Here is a 15,769-nt window from a genome sequence, read left to right on the forward strand (position 1 = left end):
CTTGCGACATATCAAACTTTGAGTTTTGGTAAAATGGGACCTGAAAATAAATATAACCTCTCAATATAAACCCCCACTCTGACAGTCAATTTCACACTTTTTTCGTATTTAGAAGTGCAAAAAATGACAATATCATTAATCTGCATGTTATCTTAAGCGTCGAGCTAACCAAACTGCTCTACATTTTTCATATACAATCTTGAACAGCTCAACAATCGATGACGGACTATACACGATAAATCGGTTTTTCTCATAGTGACAATTTTATGAGAATTTAAGTCATCAGATGGCAGCACTAACCGTCGGAAATCGGTCGTGTTCAAAATGTATGAAAATTATGGAAGTTAGGTATCTTGTTCTAGTTCTCTTTGGTGTAACCGTCACATATTTTGTTACTTTTTGGTTATTACTTTGTGTGTCTAATGCGCGGTCATAAGACCCAAAAAGTAATAAAATGTTGCTCAAAAGTAACAAAGTCTTCCCCGTTTGCGTTGGGTGCATAAGTTACATACTCTGTGAAGTGAAACCTGCGATAGACATTGTTAACGAAAAACATAGCTCCGGGGGCATTGAAATCTGAAACTGTCGAAATCTAGATCTAGCAAAAGTAGTTTGCCTAATATATTTTTGATTATTTCTAAGGTTATGAGAAATGTTAAAAAATTCATTTCGTATTACCCTGTATTATAGCTGTAGTATTTTCAATTCACCATAACTTTCCAACCACTCCAGCAAATCCATCATCCCAACCACACAATCAAGTAACTCAATTTCTTAATCCTAAACAAATTCATAACGATACCAATATATCTTCGTTGAGCTCGAAAAAGGTGACCGCCAAACATTTAGTTAGCATCCCCTGGACCCACATATCTCACGTTTATAGTCAATTGTTTAATATCATCCAGCTGGTGTGCGGCAGCAGAGGGAGAAACCATCGAGCAATCACCTCTCCCAACCAAGGCAGGGATTTTGGCATGCCCAACGACGCCGGAATCGTACAGAGTCAAAAGTGAATCCTGTTGCCCATACATTCGGTCGCTTCGAGATCCAAACAACAACGATGGCACCACATTCAGGTCGGCTCGCACAATTTCGCACCAACAACGCTTCAAAAGAACCCGAACCGTGTCAAATGATATCATTCAAAGAAAAACTGCCTCGAATAAATCGTGCCCCAGTGACGCAGTGGCAAAGTGAAAATGACTCCTTCAGCGGGTGGCGCACATCAGCACAGGCCGAGAACGACAACCACAGAATAATTCAACACTTCATCCCTCCTAGTGCCATTTTCTGGAACCAATCTCTAGTTGATTGGAAGGAGGGTGAAAACGAATTTCGAAATGAGTTGGTCTGAAAATTTGGCTAAAATGAATCGTAGCTCGTTCCGGTGCCGTTTTGTTGTACGACCTAGGATTAGGCCTATAGGCGACACCATCACTTCTTGCTAGGGGTTTTTCTACGACATCACCGGGTGCCAGCTGAATACATCCACTAAATTATAATAGCTGATGAAAAAAGTTTTCCCAAACTACCGGCCAGCAAAACGATTATACCGGTAGGGAAATTCGTTCGAGATTGAAGTGGCTGGGCGGGCGGCGATGTTGGGAGAAGCTGAAATGAGTTTGGCTTTTGCAAGCGGCTGCGGGAAGTGGCCATCGCATGCAAATGGGTTGATTTGGTGTTAAAAACTTTCGAAAGTATCACATAATAGGAAATATTCCGGAAGTTTGCGAAAACGTTTTCAATAAATTTGTACGTAACTTTCCAAATTTCGTGTAATTTGTGAATAGATTCGAGTTGGATGGATATGTAGGGTAATGTTTATTTTTACTGCGCTTCCTATGGGGAAGCATGCTGAATCAGAGCAAACAGCTTTATAACGTTGTGTCCCATACTAAAGAATGCAAAATGTGTCATAAAATGATTGATTGATACCATAATTGTTCTCCGGTCAGAGCACACGATGTTGTTATTATTTGTGTAACCTTGATTTCAAGTTAAAATTGCATATTTTCATATCAACAACATCCAGCTCTAAAAGTGTGATTCGATAGCTTGACTGCGTCTACATCTCATCCTAGCATCCCGGAATGGGGTTCATGCAATAGCATCTCAGCTCGATGCTTCGGTGCACTACGTTGAATAATAATGAAACAAAATGTATCCGATTTTAGTTTTCCTCCTTCCATCAGACTTCCATCGAAACGTGTATATTCAAGATAGACGAAAACGAGTCGTGATCAAACTATTAAAAGATTGATTGTTTCCCTCCACCCGTATCGAGTGCTGCTGCTGCTGCTGCTACTGCTACCATACAACACTACCGTACGGGACGGCCGCCCTCAACCGCTGCCCACCTAAAAACTCGGTCGCATGTACGATGTATTCATGGTTAGGTAGGTACTCTAAACTCGCGCGAATAAATGTGATTGAAGTTTCGATCCTTGTCGTGCACTCGTGGTTGCAATTGGAAAAGCTGTCGAAGTTCTTGGCGATATCACGTCGTGGAGGCCCACCTATTTGCTAGCTGACTTGCCTATGACCACGACGGCCCCACTTACCGTTGTCTGCATCAAGTATCGACCGACCGATCGCTAATAGAGATGGAAGGGTCAGGGTCAGCGAGGTATTCAATTTACCAGACTCTGGCAGGGTATCCTCTCGCGATGGAGGAGCACGAAGCTGGCCCCGCCAAGTTGAGCAATTAAACAGCACATCAGGCAGCGCTAGACTGACCCAGAAATGGAACACAGCGGTGCATTCAATGATACTGTGGACCGTCGGGATAGCAAAGTTCTGAACATTATTCCTGGACAGTCCGGAACGAATCGTATGCTACCATCGGGTACGGTAGAGAGACCCACTGGAGCAGGAAAAAATCACTTCGAACTGCACTCGCTCCGCATAAAGAACACAGAGTTAATGTTGTTTTCATGACAGAATATGGTGGAGAATGAGAGAGAACGAACAAATTAGATGATCTCATGTAACCAATTTCGGTAGCTGCCTGGCAGCAGCCAGCGGAGAGTGCATGCTGCATACGGTGCGATGCAATCCGAAAGAGGTCTCCAGTGAGGTCTAAAAAAGGGGGCAATCGTCGCAAACGGTCGCGGAAGTGCAAAACTGCCTTACCCGGAGGTGATGTGATTTATGAGATTTCGTTTGGGATGACATTTCCAGCTGGGTTGATACGAAGCTTGACCCTATGCGGGACTCTGCCATTTAGTTGTAGTATTCGTGTAGTTCGTGTTTAAAAGCTTTCTCCGCTTTCTGTTGCCGTACGCGGGAGAAAACCCCACTACGGAACGGATGCAATCCACTGCGGGGTAACGAATGTTCACTCTCACTGAAGTGCAACGTTTCGATGGCAGCCGGTTTGCAGCTTTTCAAATTATAATTGCGTATTAGGTACACACACGCTGTTTTTTGCCTCTATTTCAAGGCAATCAAGAACTGAGCACAGTTCTCTTCCCGTTCACGACTGGGTGCCCATGGGGTAAAACGAATTTTGTGGAACACATAAAGGGGATTTGCGTTTAACCTGCATTTAACATTTAATTTAATCATAAATAAAATTGAAATTTCTTTTTGTAATATTCAATCACTTTATTTTAGCTCCGCATCTCCTCTCAGTAGTGCCAAGCGCATATTTGGAACGCAACACACGTACGCTTAGACTTATGTGTCGCTATCCCGTTTAGATTGCATCACAGAAATCTGGTAAGGTTCCCCTGAGCAGAACGTAAATAGTAAAACGTATTGAACGATCTACTTGCGTGCTATTTTCGATGATTGTTAATGACGGCTTAGTGTTCCCAACATTACAACAGCAGACTCTGCGGTGTCAAAGGCATCTGGATCGCTGCAATATGTGCAACATTCATCCTATCCTAGAAGTCGAACTTTAAACGGTGGCTTTAAGTGGAATAAGTATCTAGTTTTTTGGAATAGTTATTTTGTTGGTGCAAAATGTTTGCAGCGTGTTTTACATGGTGAAGAAAACCAAAAATAGGGATTTGCATCAGCATTTTTAGGGATTTACATCTACTAATTAGTTTAACATTTTCAATTTCCTTGCATACTCGAATATTTTCCTCAAAACTGATTACCAATATACATTCTTTGTTGACATGAGGAAATGCTCATCAATTTGGGAATTATATTTTTAGGAATTTCGAATAATTTAATTGGGCAAGATTGGTAAATGATAGTCTGTAAAGTTTTTAATGTGTTATGCATTTATGAAATCAAGCTTTCGACATTATGAGTTTTTTGGTCAATTTTTTAAGTTTTTGCGCTTTTTTATAATTTATCTTGCTTTTGAATAAATATATAATTTTTGACGTTTTGTGGTACACATCCATAAGGTGAATGTGCTCATGAAATAAGTTTTCATAGGCTCAGTCAGCTTAACCCTCTAGTTCCCAAGTTAGTTTTTAGACGGACTTCGGTAAAATCACTATGAATCTTTATGAACATGTTTTTGGTATTTATTGAAGCTTTTTAGAGGTTTGACAGAAGCCCGTCTAAAGGCGGCATAGGGAACCAGAGCATTAAGCTATAAATTATTAATTTATAATTTCTATATACATTCTTCCCTTCAAAAAAAGTTCAAACAGGTAAATATGATGGAAATAACTCGTAAAATAAATTAGTTTTTGATTGACCTTCGCAAATATTGTGCTCTAATTTGAAAAAAATAGTGACAGTCCACGCTACTTCGCGAATCAATGCTGTGAGAAGGTTCTAAAGTTATTTCCGGTCTTTCAATTATTAAACTCATTGGAATGATTCTCCGTGAAGGTAAACATTACCATGAGTTCTGAACTATTATCCAGTCTCTTTGATGTGAAAGAAAGAATTCTGTTATCTATGGATCCAACTGTATTTCCCTTCCTAAGCCATGCTACCTGGAGATACTCGGTGGATTTCCTGTAATACAAGAACTGGTTCTGGAGTGTTCTTGATCAGCCGAGGTCGGTCTTACCTTTCTTTACTTTTAGGGAGATGGGTCTTCAACGACCCACTGCCGAATTTAGAATATGCCACATCACTCGATCGATTGGGCTAGTCTTCTCCAATGGCCCCTCACACCCGCCGATCGGGTGTCCTCATCCACACCGCACATCCAACGAGTATGAAGTCGTCGACCCTTGTCGGGATCTCTACTGAATTTTTATAAATATTTTATAAACCTAATCCGTGTGTTTGTATGCTTAGTACACCTTGATGTTCATGTAGTTCATGCGCCTGCGCCAAACTCCATTCTCCTGTTGTCCGCCAAGTATTGAGCGTAGTATCGTGCGCTTAAAGACTCCAAGTCCTTGCAGGTTGATATCCTTCATCGATCAACACTCATGGTTACTAGCTTTTGAGGTGTGGTGCCACTGTATTGCCAAATGTACTAGGTTTTACCTGGTACTGACTCAGCGAACTTCGAGCGTGGAATTCCTGGAGGGTGGTTCTTCGACCTCTTCCGCTGTTTTATTGTCGCTGCTATTTCATCAGTGCGGGTGTGCTAGCCGAACCAGAGACAAGCGGAGCATCCCGGCCAGGTGTTTTCCAGACCTCTACCGCTATTATTGCAGCACATTTGCTGTGTTGAAGTATTGGGGGTTCTTTTGACGTAGGACTACGTCTAACCGCACTATATCGAGATACATTCTGAGGTAACTAAAAACCAAGATGTAACGTCGGAATGAAAGATTTCAAACGGTAATACTGATGTAACCACATGATGGATCACAATAATCAATATGTCGTTGGATTGATAAAATGATGGACGATTTTGTGATTCTTCATGTATCATTGTTACTTAATTGTTAAACAGTGAAAATTGATGAAAAGTTTCAAGGTCGTATTTTTATGAACAGTGTACCAATCACATGCGAGCATTCCTGGCACAGACTTCATGAGTGGACACCAACTGCCTGCTATGACAACCTCTATTCAGTGGCAAAAAAAAATTTGACAAAATCTCCCCGTCCCAATAGGTCAACTAATATTTGCTTGTATGAACCTAGACTATTTTGATGTCTTGAAAGTAAAGCTTTTTCGGAAAGTTCGTAACAACCTCCTTTATCAAACAATTAAACGATCTGTTGTGAGAATGTTATTTACACTGATGTCTTGAAGGAAAACATTCTGACACAGGCAACAGTACTGCACCGAGCCATGTATGAGAAGACGGTCGCTCGTCGTCAGTGCAGTAGCACTCGATTGCCATTTGTGTGCAGTTAAGTCAAGTGGAAACAATGTAGCTGCTGTCGACGTACAGTGGTGCGTGTTCGCACACTACGCTGTGCGACCGGAGATAAAATAATTCTGTACGCAACAGTATATCACGATGTTGGATGTTGTATCCAATATGTGATTACAACTGAACGGATTTTGACCACCAATGCTTTGATCGAACGACGACGGTTGCCAAAGCATGTGATACAATAATTGGCATATCATTGTACATTGTACATTCTACGATGTACAGTAAATTAGAATAAAGGTTAGTTGAAATCCACTTTTTCTAGTTCAGTTTCGCAGCTTTTAACCAATCACGAGCTCGCTTTATACAGCTGCAACAGATGTTTGCTCATCGTTTTAAAGTGCTTATTGTATTACTACCCCTGAACAGATTTCAAACATCGATGTCTTAATCGACAGGTAGAATAATGCGAAAATTGTTATATAATAATTAAAATATCTCTTCAGCAAAAGTTGTGTTAACATTCTTCTAATCAGAAGCTTGCTACCCCGTTGCTCGTTTCCTTCTGGTTGTCGTGACGATTAGATGGCATTTGAACTGCAACGGTAGTGATTTTCATATCCATGTTTAATGATAAAAACTTCTTTCAAATTCCTAAAAGTAGAAGTTGCATTGGGTTGCTGTCTTTTTGAATTCTACACTCTGTTTTTCTCAGATTTATATAAATGACCAACTATAGGCTATTTAAAAGACAAAAGAAAACCAATATGCTTCGTAAAGATTTTTAAACTCGTTTAATCTGTACTGATGGTTATATTTTCCAGTTAAATAAATTTAATTCAATATGACAATCCTAGTTGCATTACGCTGTTGCGGTATAGAGGAAACCCAAATTATATGCATCTTGACTTTAGGTTTTAAACATTTATATTCGTATTTTTCAATTACAAAAGTATTACATCAGCATCTGCAAGAAAATATTACTAAACATATAAACACAACCTGTCGCACAACACAACATATAAACACAACCGTGTAAAGATACTAAACATATGAACACAACTTGTCATTGCCAGACTTGTAATTGAACAACATTATGCAAACATCAGTGTGAGAGGTTAATGTTGTTTATCAAACCGAGCTAGGTTTATTTTTGAAGGAAACAGATGGATGACTTTAAAATATGGCATTTTGTTGTTTGATTTTTCATTGGTATCTTAAAACGGATTAATTTTTTTCTGGTTCTGCTTAATGAACAAAGGTTTCAATTGGCCTAAAATGGAAAAAAATGACTTACATGTTACATCCTCATAAATTCCGATGTCAATTTCAAAATTTTTGTGAATATAGATTTTCCACTAGAAAACTGCAACTCTTTATCGTCGCTTTTCCAACAAACTTGTAAATACAGGATTTTTTTATGTGACTTCTTTGCTAAGCAGTTGTAAGAAACTGACAATGATACTGCTTTGAAATCGGTGAGTGAGCTATCTTTCACAAGCGCAATTGAAAATGAAAGGAAGTTTGGTTTCTACTAAATCTTAATTAAGACCTATATAAAAAAATTGCCTTTTCGCATGTTGAAGAAATTTGACTGCATTAGGATGAAAGGTATTCATCAATGTTAAAAACAGTATTTTTTTCTTCTTAAATAGATGTCTGCAAATAAAAAATCTAATTTTTTTCAGTTGTCAAAATCGGACCATGTTAAAAATAAACGCTTCTCTTTTTATGACTTTCTGGTGGCAATATGCGGCCACCAATGAACTAGTTTTAGGATTGTAAGTTGTTAGAGGAGTCGTTTGATGGATTTAGGCTCAATAATCTGAAAGTATCCGGAACGCAACGTCCGCATAAAGCCTTCAACGACCTAGACACTTGATATGACCCTTCCGAGTAATTAAAGGTATAGCACGGTATTAAGTACTGCTTTGATCATGTCTATTTTGGTATCGGTTTCGGCAACAAAATGCCTTTCTCTTGGTGGTTGTTGAGTTTGAATTGTTTAAAAGCAAAACAAGAAAACTATAAATTATGATTAAACATACCCGCTCGTTTTTGGCTTATGTGTGCCAAAGTCAAACCGTGTCGAAAGTGAAACGTGGTCAAATCGAACAAAGTCTGAATTCTCTAAATGAAATATATAACTATCGTAGTCCTACGTCAAATACGCGGTCGTGTCTTGGATACCACCCTCGTACTATTTTTGCTTGGATTTCAATTTTGTTGAATTCTGCTAGCTTATTACTACTATCTGCTCTATTACCTAATTCCAGGGGATAAACCACCTGATTCTTTTCTGTCGTTGTAAAGCGTCTTACTTTCCTTTCTTGTCTTTATTCGTTCCGTCCTGCTTCTTATTTCCTCTTCCCTTCATCCTTCTTTATTTTTCCGTCGGGAACGGATGTTATGTCCTCCTATCCTCCTAATTTTCTCCTCTGCCAGAGAATAGTAAATAATGATCTTTTCTGTCCTTATCGTCCTCTTTGTACTGATTCCTTTTTTTTATGTTTTCAAACGGGGAGCGGGCTGTTATGCCTATAATCATTCCATTCCCTGGAGGCTACGGCGTGTCCACCTATTCCATTCCTCTTGTAGCTTCCGATTCGGAGGTGCCACGACTTTTCCAGAGACGGTTTCCGCATTACGCAGAAGAGGTTCGTTGTTGAGTTCACTTACTCAGCTGATAACAGTGCATTGGTGTGGATTTAGGGAGAGATGGGGTATATGGAGCCTCTTCTATATCCATTTGCGTGTGGGATTTGATAGTAGAGATACTCTCGAGAATGGTTGGAGGAACATTCGGTCGCCATAGGTAGCACTGGTGTAGCGGCACTGGGTAAAATAGCTCTGAACAGGAAAAACGACTGGCTCAACGACCAGTGTAAACAGTAGTTGTAGCACAGAAAGATGACGAAATGGAAGTAGATTTCCGTGTCTATGGCTCCGGTCGTATCTATGCGGAAGAAAGTTGGCTATAAAAACAGGTGGAGCATCCTCACGCTGGTTCACTAATAGTAAAAGTGACCAGTTAGTTAGGGCTCAAGCGCGGGACACCAATTCAATTCTTGGGCAAGGAGGGGGGGGGGGGAGTTGTGTGGTTTAGTTTTAATACTTTTCTTCGAAATGATAAAACATTACACGTGCATAGTAGGGTGGCAATGACTTGACTTGTATGGGAGAAATTAAACGTTTGAATTTTGTTTTGCAGTAAGGTTCAAGGTTCTGGTCACAGTGAGGAAGTCCATACAGAAAAAAAAGGTTTAAAAGTTTTGTACTCTTGACCAATGTTCTTATACAAAATTTCAGCTCAATTGGACTTTGAAAAGTTATGCCTCTAAGTTCGTCTCTCAGTCGGTTCTAACATTTATCGTACGATATGCCAGTCTGAGTGAACCAATTCGGAGATTCGCTGAGATAATTCATTCTCTATCAGAGATGGAATTTCCAAAAGCTCTACAAACCAATGATTCACTCTTCGCTGATAGAATCCAAGTGTCGAAACAAAAGAGAAGAATCGCGAGACGATAATTATCGGAAAAGAGAAGTGATTGCGATCGCTTGAACAATCATTCCCCTTTCTTTTTGAGTCGCAAGTGTTGACAGAAAAATAGTTTTTTCATCTTTTAACAAAATGTTCCTTGCTTTGTCATTGTCAACTCAATGTACCTTTGTTCATCGGTTTTATTTGCATCGAAGGTTTGTTCACTGATGTATGTTGGCCGATATCGAAGTTTTTTTTTTGAACAAGCAAATACCTGCACACATTTTGGAAAAAAAAAATCCGTAAATATAAATAGATTCGAAAAAAGTTTGCAAGCTATGCAAAAAGATCATCGAATATTTGCCATTTGAAAAAACAAAATCGGCCATGGACTCAAAAAATCTGCATTTCTCAGACAATTCTGTAAATCTGGTATCCATGTTTTGTGCTGCCTTTTAGTTGGTCTAACGCTTGCAGTTTTTTCCCCTCTGAGTTTTTGGTTTGCGATACAATTTTACGATTATGGGAAACACTCTCACTTACAAGGTGATTCAAATCAAAGATTTTTATTCCACGGCTCGATCGGATCGGAAGACGATATTGAATTACCGATTGGAGCAAATGAGACAATCGAAACATCGTATTAACGAGCGACGATAATCTCGCATACAGATGAAGTTCGCGGAGTATTCTTTTGGTAATTTATTTGTCACATAGGTTTTCTTCTCGAGAGACGATACAAAACATCGTGTATTATGCGTGATCAGAATCCAATAGGATTCTCTCATGATAATTCTCTGATACGATTTTAACCATCCTTCCTCTCTGTTTTTTTTTTTGGGAATTTTTGGGCTGGAAAACTCTCTGTTGGCCCAGCTCGAGAATTTCTACGTCCCAGGAAGTCGTTTTATCGGGGTACTTTTCTCACCTTCTCACCCTTGTGACAGTTTTCTTGCGGAGTCACAATACCACATTTCCGTGGTTCTAGCTGCTTGAGCAGCATTTTGTCTTTGCCCACAAAATATAGCGACCTGCAGTTCCATATACTGAGTATCCACACGCGGTGGTTCAATTTATTGAAACCGCGGGACTTTGCAAAGACGCGCAGTACACTTCAAATGAACGCGGGGCATTTCGCAGGACGTTTTGTTAAAACGCGGGACTGCCTCACAAAATGCGGGAGGTCTGGTCACTTTATTAATAGTAATAATAGTTCAGGCGTGCCCCAAGGTAGTTCCTTGGGCCCTCTTCTATTTTCAATATTAATAAACGACGCAATTGCATACCTTAGAGATGGTTGTTTCCTTGAATATGTCGATGAGCTTTACTGGAATCTGCTTTAGTAATCTGGGACTCTTACCATAACTTCACAGATGCTCAAATTGAATCTGCTCAAAAAAGGTTTATGAGATTTGCTCTACGTAACCTACCATGAAACGATCCGCTTAACCTGCCACCGTACGAGAGCCGGATATGTTTGGATGGAAGAGGCAGTACCGGAGGAGCCGGATGCAATTTGATGTGAAGCACTCTTTACCGTCCTAAATTTTTCTCCTCTCCAATCGTTTGATTCTCATCGTAGAACCAGCCGTTACGTCGATTCCTCTCGATGATCTCGTTAAAAGCAGTGTCTTCCGTCAATTCAAACGGTTCGTGAATAGGTCTATTATGGTGATCACCAGGTTTTCCTATATTAAGGCCATGTTCTTGGCGGCGTGTGCTAAAATATGCTATAACTTTGTTAGAGAATGTCCTGGGGATGTGTGGTCTTTGGCAAAAATATGTGTTTTAAGTGTCCCACAATTTTTTCCGAACATTGTTTTCCTGTTAAGTGTAACTAACAAAAGTTAAGTTCATAAAAACTAAATTATGGGAAACTTCCGCATAATATATTTTATAACTTTGTACCCAATGCCAATGGTCCAGAAACCAAATTTAAGGAAAATTTGGGTCTAGAGCTCTGTTTTAGAGAAAAACTTTCTTCTACAAAGTTGTTACATATGATAAAGCGCTTATTGAAAAATTATCAAAAATAACGGTTACCAACATTTTCGATGCAATCAATTATCTAACTTTTGTATATTTGTAGATAGAAGAAAAACTTGTTCTAAAATGTTATAGCTCCATTGATTTTAAGTAAGTTTGTAAAAAAAATTCTCTATCTTTGAAAACAACTGATTTATATTGAAAAAAGACATTTTGCGCTCTAACTTCTTTAATTCAAATTTCACCTTACAACTGTCTTTGAAAAACTTTTAAAGCTTTTTAAGAGAAACAATTTGCAATTCTTATAACGTAAATATCTCAATTCTACTTAAAGTTATTAATGTTTTTCAACAAAAAACATGCGTTTTTCGTTTTTTTTTGTCATTCTTTCTGGGGCAAATATAAAAAATATCTCTTGGTCTCATTTTGAAGGACATACTTGATTTCATAATTGGAGGAATTTTTAATATATGTTATTTTTTAAATTTGAGTAAATTCGATTTAAAATATGACGAAAATTTTAATAATTTTATATATTACGCATAGAAAAGCACGCAGATTAATTTTTCTGGTATTTTTTTTTACAACTAGAAGTAATCACCTTTGATTTGATTCAAAAAGCGCGAAACTCAATCAACTGGTTCAAAAGTTATGAATTTTTTGAAATAAAAAACATCGAATATAGCCGTTTTTTATGGTCAACCTATTTCGGAGCTAGACCCCCTAACAGCCCGACGAAAAAATACGGGTTTGATTATTTTCAACATGAATTCATCCCTGCGCTTTTGAGCAGAATTGAAGCACTTTGCGAGACCAACTTCGAAATAGGGTGACCATAAAAAAACGATGTGTTCGATGTATTTCATTTAAAAAAATTTTTAACTTTTGAAGTAGTTGATTGATTTTCGATCTTTCTGAATCACATTAAGGTGATTACTTCTAGTTGTAAAAAAAAAATACCAGAAAAGTTAAACTGCGTGCTTTTCTATGCGTTATATATAAAATTATTGAAATTTTTGTCAAATTTTTAAATTCAATTTACTCAAATTTAAAAAACAACATATTTTTAAGAAAACTACTTTTCATAGAGTCAAGTATGCCCTTCAAAATGAGACCAAGAGATATTTTTCATGTTTGCCCCAAAAAGAATGACAAACAAATGAAAAACGTATGTTTTTTGATGAGAAACATTAAGAACTTTAAGTAGAATTGAGATATTTACGTTGTCAGCATTGCAAATTGTTTCTCTTTAAAGCTCCAAAAGTAGTTGACAGACCGTTTTAAGATGAATTTCGAAATAAAAAAGTTAGAGCGTAAAATGTGTTTTTTCAATATCAATCGGTCGTTTTCAAAGATAGAGGAAAACTTTTTTTACAAAGTTACTTAAAATCAATGGAGCTATGACATTGTAGAACAAATTTTCTTTTATCTACAAAGATAAAAAGTTGGATACTTGATTGCATCGAAAATGTTGGTCACCCTAATTTTTGATAATTTTTCAATAAGAGCTTTATCATTTGTAATAAATTTGTAGAAGAAAGTTTTTCTCTAAATTGTTGCTATAGAGCTCTAAACCCAAACTTCTCCCTAAATTTGGTTTCTGGACCATTATGCAATGGAAATGAGAATTTCGATTGATGAGCAAAATTACAAATTTTTAAATTTGTCTACATTTGTTCCAAATAAACCATTTCTCTATTCTTTACACAAAAAAGTTAGTGGATCAATACGCAACTTGGTTTTATGTCTGACGTTTCGACCTTTCAGCGTACAAAGCTGAACAAAAAACAATACATTATATCCCCTGAGGAAGGCCAAGTCCAAATGCCGAAACGACGCATATAAAACATATTACCGTTTTGATCCACCGTTAAGACTGAAACTTCTTATGATGCTTGTGGATGATACAGAGGATACCTTTAGTAGCAGCAAGTATCAAACTAACATTCCACAGAATTTTGCTCAATTGAGTACCATTAGGCGTAATCATTAAAAAGTAAAATCATCACACTTAGAATGATTTGTTATTCCGAAGTAGCATTTTGAATCGTAGACCGCAGAATTCGTTTATATAGAACTAAGCGATCTCTCTTCTAGTAAAACTATGCCAAGCGTCACAAAATGACATCCAGAAGAAAGCTTTGAGAAAGCGAAAACAAATTCACGTTAAAACACGTTAAAAAAATCTCAACACGTTAAAAAAATCTCAACACGTTAAAAAAATCTCAGGCGTGGCGAAAGTTTAAACTCGACTATCGCATATTTTTTTGTTTAAAAATATTCACTTGCAAGTTACATGTGTATATTATTACTCATGCATGATATGCATGATATGCATGTGGAATTCCGGTCTTGGAGCGAGTTGAATTTCATTCTAAAAGCCATACACAAATTATATTCATCTATTGGAAAATAAAATGACGGCAGGATTGTTTTGTGTGTCGACTTGGTAAATTGTTCACCTACACATTTTTCTCATCTCATCATCCTCTGATAAAATGGTTCTCAGCTCTACTTTTCCAAGTTGTCAAGCAGTTAACATGTAGGCACTAAAAGTTTGCCTCTAGAAACAAACGAACAGCTCCTCAAACACACAGCAATCAAATGACCGTGCTGATAATTTTCCGCCGAGCAATCATCGGCGGGACCATAAATTTGGTCGAGGATTTACATTAATTCTCTCCAATCCTTATTACGAAAAGAATCGGGCGATAGTGAAATGGTGGGCAATTCATTCGCCTGGGTATTAAAATTATACGACAGCATTACTCCTCCGCCCAGAAGCTGGCGGAGAATTGCCGCGAAATCATTCCTCTAGAAATATGAATTCCTGCACATAATTTTTTGCTTCTTCTGTTCAGCAGAGTTGCACTTGGATTCTTCTCAACCTCCGTTGCTTGACTTCCGCTGCTACTCGATTCGCTTCCCAAAACGCTCCGCGGAAGCAACATACCAGAAGCGTACAGTCATCCCGCGAGGTTCAAAATGTATATTATTTATGATGACCGAGGAAAATTTATGGTCAAAGTTTTCTTATTCTCAGCGCATAGGAAAATAGAACCGCACAACAGCAAGAGCAATTGCTTAATGTCCTCTGCGCCCCACTACTATTTGCAAACCATTTCCGGTTGGCAGAGTGCCGTCTTGGGCGATTGTTCTTCAGCTTTTCGCAGCAGGTGGTTGGCTGGTAAGATCTTTGCAAAAGTACACTGGCGGTTGTGACAGTGATCCGTTAAGCGGCGATGCTGAGTTCGTCTAGTGTTCTTCGTATCGTGAATATAGAGAAAGAATAACACTGCTAGAATCAGGCGCCCTCGTTGCTAAGCTCTTTTTCTACCGGGTGTGGGGAATCGCTTTGCTACGGACGGTACAGTGAGGGGTTGGGGACTTATTAAAACTGATCCTTAGTTGACCGAAGCAGAAGCGAGTGTTTACGGAGGCTTAGCGGATAATTTTATTCCGACAGATGACATCGGTACCGGTGGCAGCGAAAGTTTAGATCATAAATTTGAAAATAATTCACAGCAACTCACAGTTGCGAATCATGAGATTAAGAATGAAACTTTTCTGTTTTGCACTCGAAAAACAAACTAAGTTCGTGAGATCCACGAAAATTTAATATTGTTCTTTAATTTATGGTTTCAAGCCTTTATAAAAATAACCTAGCCATAGATGGCACATTAACCACGAAAACACGAGTGATCGTCAACAACTTCCCTGCTACTTCAAGGCCAACTTTGAACTGTGTTATGGGCGATCTTGTTGGGGGCAAAAACACTCGATCACATTTGTCAAACTTGTTTCCAGCGGTCGGTTAACATGTTGCGAATGGAGTGCGAATTGTGTGTTGTTGTTTTTATTTCCTTGCTTCAGCTTCGCCAGTGACTCCCGGGTCTGACAAGCACCTTTACGCCATGTTACCCTGCTAGTCACCCGCCAGCCCCAGGAACATATTTACGCTCAATGTTGACTTACAGTCAGAACATATCACAATTGCATCTAAATACTGCCGACAGACCACGCGAAGTTTATCCAACTTGTGCGAACTTGACAGTACGAAACTGTTGTTCGACCGGTTCTTCGATTTTCCGTTG

The sequence above is a fragment of the Wyeomyia smithii genome, chromosome 2 (genome assembly GCF_029784165.1).
Source record: "Wyeomyia smithii strain HCP4-BCI-WySm-NY-G18 chromosome 2, ASM2978416v1, whole genome shotgun sequence".
In the NCBI taxonomy this organism is placed as follows: Eukaryota; Metazoa; Arthropoda; class Insecta; order Diptera; family Culicidae; genus Wyeomyia; species Wyeomyia smithii.